Raw genomic sequence first — 8,425 nt, 5'->3', positions numbered from 1 at the left:
AGGAATTGGATATCCTCAGATTACTCTCGCATCTGTGCCTTTTTTTCTAGTGTCTTTATGTCGCACCGACACAGACAGCTCTTATGGCGACGATGGGATAAGTAAGTGCTAGGAGTTGGAAGGAAGCGGCCGTGGCCTTAATTAAGGTACAGGCCCAACATTTGCCTGGAGTGAAAATGGGAAACCGCGGAAAACCATCTTCAGGGCTGCCGACAGTGGGATTGGAGCCCACTATCTCCCGGATGCAAGCTCACCGCTGTGCGTCCCTAACCGAACGGCCAACTCTCCCGGTCATTTGTGCCTTTATACCTTACTGAAGAAGGTGATGGAGCCTCCGTGGCTCAGGCGGCAGCGCGCCGGCCTCTTACCGCTGGGTTCCGTGGTTCAAATCCCGGTCACTCCATGTGAGATTTATGCTGGGCAAAGCGTAGGCGGGACAGGTTTTTCTCCGGGTACTCCTGCTCTCCATGTTATATTTCATTCCAGCAATACACTTGAATATCATTTCATTTCATCTGTCAGTCATTAACCATTGCCCCAGAGGAGTGCGACAGGCTTCGGCATCCGGCACAATTCCTATCCTCGCCGCTAGATGGGGCTTCTTTCATTCCATTCCTGACCCGATCGAATGATTGGTAACAAGCTGCGATTTCTCAGAAGGTGATTAAAGCCGTGGGGATCGTGGTTTCCTTGTGATAAGAATTTTGACGGACAATCACAAAACAAACGTCCTCAAGTTTATACATTTTGGACAACCTCAATTATCCAGACGATAATATCTCAGTCAAACTAGAAACAGGAAATGAAATCCTAATTTGCGGGTACTTGGTTCGTGTCGTTGAAGAGAGGATGGAGTGTGACATTTGCGTCAGCAGCATCTCACTGCCTATAGCTTCGATATTGCTAAATGGACTTATGCATCAGGACAGGGGAGGAGTTCGATCCCCAAAACCTGGTTTTGTTGCTCTGGTGAAGTACGGTACGGTATCTTCAGGAGTTCGTTTAAGCTGCTGTGCTGTATTGTCGAAGTCCTTCAAACGTACGAGCGTAATACGAGGATTTGCGACGTCTTGCCTTTCAGAATGTGTTTTGTTACAGTGTGAGGTCAAATAACATCAGCAAACTGTTAGTGATAGTATCTTAACCAAGTTCTTAAGACCTCTATTAACTGATATTGCGTTGGCAAGGACACAAAAAGTACGGCAGCACGTCAAGCCTTCGTCCAGGAAAATCTTTAAATTGTGCATGATGGGGCCAACTGCGATTTCATACAGGTAATATTACCGATATTCAATATTACTGATGTATTTTCCGAGCTTCAGTGAACATATGACCATACTGCATAGTGTTTTGTAGGCTGTCATTAGAATAAATTTGGAACATTGTGCGTTTATGCCTGATATCTAGCGGATAAATTTTGTCGCAGTTTAGTCGCATAAGGGCTCGCATAGGGCAGACAATATAGGAGGATCGAGACGGCGGTGATTACAGTGCGTGGACAGGACCGTTGCCTACGAGATATTGAATATAGGCAACGACAGGACTAACGACAGGACGCGATTGTCTTAGCCGGCAAGGAGCTAGCTAGAGCGACGCGTCAATTCGGCCATAGAGCTCGCATGCATTATGATTCATGGAACAAACAACGAATTTTTCCCGTTTAGTCTCTCTGGTGAAATTGACGTGGAACAGCTGATTGTTGTGTTGACATTCAGTGGGATGATGACTTCATGTGATTTAAGTGTGTAATAAACATATTTGTCATGGGAAAAATAAAATTGTGCTGCACAGTAGTGCCATCATGAACGGATGGAAACAACCGTGGACAGAATTAATAGTGCAATGTTTTAATCATTCATCCATTCCCTAGTATCAGACAATGATTGTGAACTTAGTCATAGCGGTATACTTTTTTATACATACCGTATCTTTAATTTCTCGTGCGTGTACAAAATGAAGTGGGATTTTGTTCGTTTGATGCCAAGATTTTTTAGAGAAGTTATGTCTTAGAAGATTTTCATTTATTAATCAGCATATTTTTCTCCAGACTTGTTTGCGTAAGTAAAAAGCTTTATATACGGAGTAACCGTATAACCACAATATTGGTACCTATGATAACTGAATAATTGATGGAGTAGTAAACTATCGGGTAGTAAATCCCTTGGACTCTTAGCAACATAGTTGATCTTTTCCAGAGAAGAAAATTTAAGGTTAAGGGTTCCGAGGTGTTTTGTGTAGTAAATAACTCCCAACAAATCGCCGTTCATTACAGATCTGCGAATAAGTAGATTGTAGTTGAATACATGATTATGTTTTTGAGCGTTACAGACGAAAGTTACGTAAGAAGTACTGGGTAATGATAGGTTATTGAAACACACAAATTCAGAGATATATTTCTGTTTTGGTATTGTGTATGACAGAACAACTGTGTTCAACTAAGGAATCTTTGAAACTAGGAAAAGTGCTTCCACATCCTTGAATCAGCTTTCGACTGTCAAGCCCTGTATGCTGGTTTGCCCTTTTCTTGTCATAAATACAACCTATTTGTTGGTTGTTTATTACTGTGTTTTTACAGTACAAGTTGGTACAAAAGCCTGTGAACAGTAGAACAGGCTAAATTTCTGAGGTTGCTTATGCTAGGCTGGGCTCATCAGTTGGTAGCACACGAGGGCGAAATGCTGGCAACCAGGAATGAGTTAGCTGGAAAATGTGTAATGTCCAATAACGGACCACTATATTGCTATTATAAATTTACTCATTCGGGACAAATATTTCAGATTCCCTATGGGAATCAACATCCATATCATAAGGCCTATCTGTCGGTGCACCATAAAACAGATTGTAAAAATTGGCTCTGATGAAAATGAGGACTATCGGACTAGACAAAAGAGTGATTAAATGAGTGGCTAAATATCTAGAAAACAAAACTCAATTAGAGTAGGTGTAGCTTCATCTGATCCTCTAATGTCTGCTAGACAGTATTGTCATATATTAAACATAATCATGTTTTGATGTAGACTTTGTCTGTGACTGTGACATGTTTCTTTATGAAAAGTTGGACCACAGTTGCCAGTCACAATGAATTAAAAAAATTACTTCACAACGCATTTTGGTGACTGTGCTCCATTTTCAGGCAATATGAAGTGGTGACTGCAAACTTACCAAGGGAGATGTTCAATAAATTTCCAATTTCTTTGAAATCATTTAAGAAAAGGCTAGGAAAACAACAGATAGGGAATCTGCCACCTCGGCAACTGCCCTAAATGCAGATCAGTAGTGATTGATTGATTGATTGGTAACAATGTTTTTATTGTTTCATAAAGTATTGTTTGTTTGTCCAACCCTTGTCCCGTTTCTCTACGGGGTCGGGTATGAGGTGAGATGAATCTGTTGTGGCGGGTTTTTATGACTGGATGCCCTTCCTGACGTCAGCCTCATCAGAGGAGTTAATGAGATGAAATGAATGACATGATATATGTTAGTAAGAAGGGAGAGGGTGAAACCCGGTGCCGGCACATAGCCTACTCCTGTCGAATAGCACCAAAGGGTCTGCTCACATTAACAGCGTTATATGCCCTCATTCCATATGAGCATTGCGGAGAGGTTTGGAATTTAATCAAGGCTTTTGGCACACAATCTATTGATTAGAAATTGTATACCACCACCTCCCCTACCTTGCCGGCCAACATTCTGATGGCGAAATTTTTTTCAACCTATGGGATTTGAACCAGCTAACCACAGTGTCAGACCGTTTAGACTTTAATGCCTTAACGACATGACCACCAGGCAGGCTCAGATTGTTTCACAAAGTATTATTGGGTCTTGATTTCTTTCTTATCTAGCATATAAATAATATAAATAAAGGAGTGGAATCACTGATAAGTCATTTTTTGCAAATGATGATATACTGTATATAGAGCACTAAATTAAGTTACAGAATTTTGAGCAATTGCAAAAGGACCTCAATGAAGTTGAGTAAAGGACAGCAGACAGCGGTATGATATTAAACATGGTGAAAAGTCAGGTTGTATGTTTCACCAAGAGGAAGAGTTCTCTCACTTTTAATTACTGTATTGATGGAATGAAAGTACCTCATGGGGATCACTGTAAGTAAGGCTGTAAGGTGAATTATAAGGAACGATCTTCATTGGATAATTACATTGATGAGGTGGTAAATAAAGGCTACTGTTTTCTTTATATGGTTATGAAGGTATTTAGGGGTTGTAATGAAATGGCATATAGTTTTTAGTGCCAGGAGTGTCCAAGGACAGATGCATGTCTTTTGATTTGTAAAGGAGAGGGGGTATAAGTCTCTGGTAAGACCCCAATTAGAGTATGGTTCCTGTGTGTGGGACCCTCATCAGGATTACTTGATTCCAACTTTTTTGAAATAGTTTAAGAAAAGGTTAAATGCAGATCAGTGGTGACTGACTGACTGATTGATTGATTGGTTAATGTACAGGTTGTCGATGTTTTGAACACGCTACAGTATTAGGGTTACCAGGTACCTTTAGCAGAGTGTAAGACTTATATTGTTGTAAAATGTAGGATATTGAGAATTATACAATGAAAGCAAAAATTTGTGGAAATAACTTATATGGAACTAAGTAATATTTAATGCAGCATGTTACTGACACATTAAATATATCATCCACAAAATCAGTCCTCCTTTTATCACACCAGGCAAATGCTGGGGCTGTACCTCAATTAAGGCCATGGCCACTTCCTTCCAACTCCTAGCCCTTTCCTATCCCATCATCGCCGTAGGACTTACCTGTACTTGGTTTGACGGAAAGCCAATTGTAACAGAATAAAAAAGAAAGTCCCCCTTTAACTGTAAAACATTATTCATATTTAAGGAAGTTACAGATTTGTTGCAAAAATCTAGCATGTTTAAAAAAAAAATCGTGCTACTCAGAGCAGTTTAAATGTTTGAAGGTATATTTAAATAAAAATTTATCCTTCTCAGATTCTATCAATCTGTTTCTGTCATCTGCCTGTCCATTGAGTAGAAATCAATGACAAAACCTGCTTTACATTTGCATTATGTATAGTAATAAGAAAACAAATAGGGTCAACTGGGGCAAATGTGGGACAGCAAAATGTTGGGGTAAAAGAGACACATCATCATATCTCCTTACAAGTAAATTATCTGTAAGCTTTATTAGTTGCAATACATTATTTTGAGTTTATTGAATGGCAGGCAATAACTAAATTACAAAAAATTACCATCTGATGAGCAGGAAAAATAATGAAAAATTTACACTCATTTTCAGCATTAAAAAATTCGGTTTCCGGTAAGAAATATTGATAATTTTTGAAAGAACTAATGTTGATACAATTAATTATTTTTAACCCACATGTAAAGAAAGCATTGCAGAAACTGTCTCTAAAGCTAAGTATTTGTAAGATCAATATTTTTTTTTTTGCTAGGGGCTTTACGTCGCACCGACACAGATAGGTCTTATGGCGACGAAGATCAATATTAAGAAAGAAATTCTTATTTTCATTTCCGGGGCAATTGTGAGACACGTTTTGGGGCAGTTCTGGGACATTCATGGGGTAAAGTTGGGACAGTTGTTGGACCTTCTTTTAGGTTACTTTAGTTTTAAAACAGAAGAATTTTTAGACATAATAAATAAGACACCATCTAGTATACAGAAATTGACTAAACCAGGAAAAGAGAAGGCTAGACCAAAACCTAAAACTTTAAGAAGGAAAGAAATCAGCAGTGATAGTGAGGAAGACATGGAAGAATTGGAAAGCAGCAAAAGCAGTGATGAGTTTGTAATATCAAGTGATTCTGAAGACAGCTGTAACTTAATCAGTGAAAAGGAGACATCAGGTGCAAAATTAGGTATTTTAGATTTACACCAGTCAGATTTTGTTTTGGTGAAATTTGAAGTAGCCAGGAAGCAAAAATCAGTGAATACAGGTATGTGTGTGTTATACAAAATGTAATTGATGGTAATGATGCTGAAGTGATGTGTCTAAAAGTGTGTAGACAAACAAAATATGGTATTCAGGTCAGATGAAGATGATGTGACTTTAATTAGCCATGTGAATATTATAAAGTAACTGCCACAACCTAAATTTGTTTGTATTGGGGATCGGATCTGTTATAAATTTTCTGAGTCCGTAGATGTAATGGAGAAAAAATATAGAGCCTAGGTCATTGGATTAGGCTACTTTGACATACTGTAGACTGTAATAGTAGCCTATTCTTTTTTCCAAACATATATTTTATTAGGTACCATGTGGCGTTTAACACTGATAATGCATATCGAGTGATGTTTTTGCTTATTTCAGAAGTATTTGATATACATTTTTGCCAAAATTTTAATTGGGTAATATGTACGGACAGTGGTCATTTTTTATCCCAAGTGTTATGTATTTTGGTGGGAAATGAAAGTGATTATTCTTGCTTTCAGTATTAAGTAATTTTTCCCAGTTAAGAAACCTGTTTTTTAACTAACGAAAAACAGCATAATATTGGGCTAATTATTTTTTTTTTTTAATCAGTCACATAATATGAATATACTCTATCCCACTATTGCCTCAGTATCTGTCAAACAAGCTTTCTCATTGAATTATCACCGTGTCCCTCTTTTGCTCCATGCTTGTCCCAACATTGCCCCAAACCATGGGGTAATTTTGGGACACAGTTTTTGTGGAATTGCTAAACAGTTATAAGATTTTAATAAAATTTCTTCTTGGAAATGAACTGTGAGTACCAAATTACATTAATTTAACATCATGCCAACTTTCTACTTTGAGATTTAGTGCCCTAGAATTTGAAAGTTTTCATTTTTGTCCCAGAATTACCCCGGTTGACCCTATTCTGCAATATTCAACTAGGTAGATAGATAGTATTTAGTTATCATCAACAGGTTATTTTCCCAATTAAAGGTGATTCAATAAAACATAATATACAACAAATACACCTTAAATAAATAACAGTAATTTCCTAAAATAATAACAATGGCAAGTTTCATACTTGCCAGCACTAAAATATCCAACTTAAATTTGCTTCCTGCATTCTCAATCTAGTACTAAAATATCTGGTTAAAGTTATTTCTTGCAACCACAATAACCACCTAGAAAACTTAATTATGCCTCCAAAAGCAAATGTTCATGCAGTCAGGATACTTTCTAATTAGTTCTTTCTTTCATGACTGGAAAATAACATTTTTTTGAACTGCTGTATGTTTTGACTTTCTAAAAAGGGGAGGACATTTACGAATTATGACAAATTTCTCCCAGGTGCTGGACAGGAGATTAAATTGTAGGGCACTTCTGGGATTTTTCAGACATCTGGTAACCCTACACAGTATTCAATATTAGCTGCCTGTGCAGTCTGACAATCACAGTTCGAGTGAGGGTATCAGTTGCCTTGATAAAGAATACTTTTTTTGCTATTTTGCTTTACGTCGCACCGACACAGGTAGGTCTTATGGCGACGATGAGATAGGAGAGGCCTAGGAACGGGAAGGAAGGGGCCGTGGCCTTAATTAAGGTACAGCCCCAGCATTTGCCTTGTGTGAAAATAGGAAACCACGGAAAACCATCTTCAGGGCTGCCGACAGTGGGATTCGAACCCACTATCTCCCGGATGCAAGCTCACAGCTGCGCACTCCTAACCGCATGGCCAACTCACCCGGTGATAAAGAATACTACAGGGAGTACTGTATTCAAAATGTAGGCAACACTTGTATAGCATACATGTAGAAATCTTGGATAGTTGTATATAGTTTCTCTTTCTAAGATAGCTTCCTCTGTGGATCAGTGGTAGTGTGTTGGCCTCCATTTACCTAGATACCGGATTCAAACCTGGCAGAGGTAGTCGGATGTCTGAAGGACAAAGAAAAGTCCATTCAACACTTCATGTCATACGAAGTCGGCATGTAAACAATCTCTGGCAAAACATTTGGTGTTTACCCAACAAAATTCATTAAAACTCAGCCATAGACACTCAAGAGAGATTCTAGGATGCATGGTCACTGTAACCATTGCGCTAATCTCACAGCCCTTCAAGTTTCTTTCTACTGATCCTAATTATTTTTGGGTTCGCTGGAGCCCCTGCAAGTAATTTTGAGTTTTGCTCTTTCTGAAATGATGTCATTTGCAGGTGAAAATTCCAGTGGAGGATTCACCAGGAATCGAACTTCAGTTGTCTGGAAGGTATGCCTGCAGCTAAGCCACTGTGCTTATCATGCCCCCTACATATGTATGGGATTCTTGTATGTGTTTCAAAGGTGATTTTTAATATTATTTGGTGTGATTTAACAAATCTGCAAGATATATTCACTTATTTGGACAAAACTTGCAATTTTCTAGATACAGGCTATCTAGTTCTTTTGATTTCTTCTCTTTGAAGTATGTGTGGTTTTCTTTTCCTCTTCAAATTAGTCTCTGGTTTCCTTTT

At 38.4% G+C, this 8,425-nt stretch overlaps 1 protein-coding gene across 2 annotated transcripts in view; it reads left to right on the top strand.

Moving 5' to 3' along the window:
• Nucleotides 1-1,729: 1,729 nt before the first annotated feature.
• The window catches only part of LOC136858596 (TATA element modulatory factor), a 335,705-nt gene continuing 329,009 nt past the window's right edge, over nt 1,730-8,425 (top strand). For both annotated transcript variants that reach the window (XM_067138270.2, XM_068225630.1), the window contains exon 1: nt 1,730-2,057. The gene's annotated coding sequence lies outside the window, so the exon portion shown is untranslated. The remainder of the gene's footprint in view (nt 2,058-8,425) is intronic.

This window comes from Anabrus simplex, chromosome 1, assembly GCF_040414725.1.
Source record: "Anabrus simplex isolate iqAnaSimp1 chromosome 1, ASM4041472v1, whole genome shotgun sequence".
Taxonomy (NCBI): Eukaryota; Metazoa; Arthropoda; class Insecta; order Orthoptera; family Tettigoniidae; genus Anabrus; species Anabrus simplex.
This window is presented reverse-complemented; position numbering and strand designations above follow the sequence as displayed.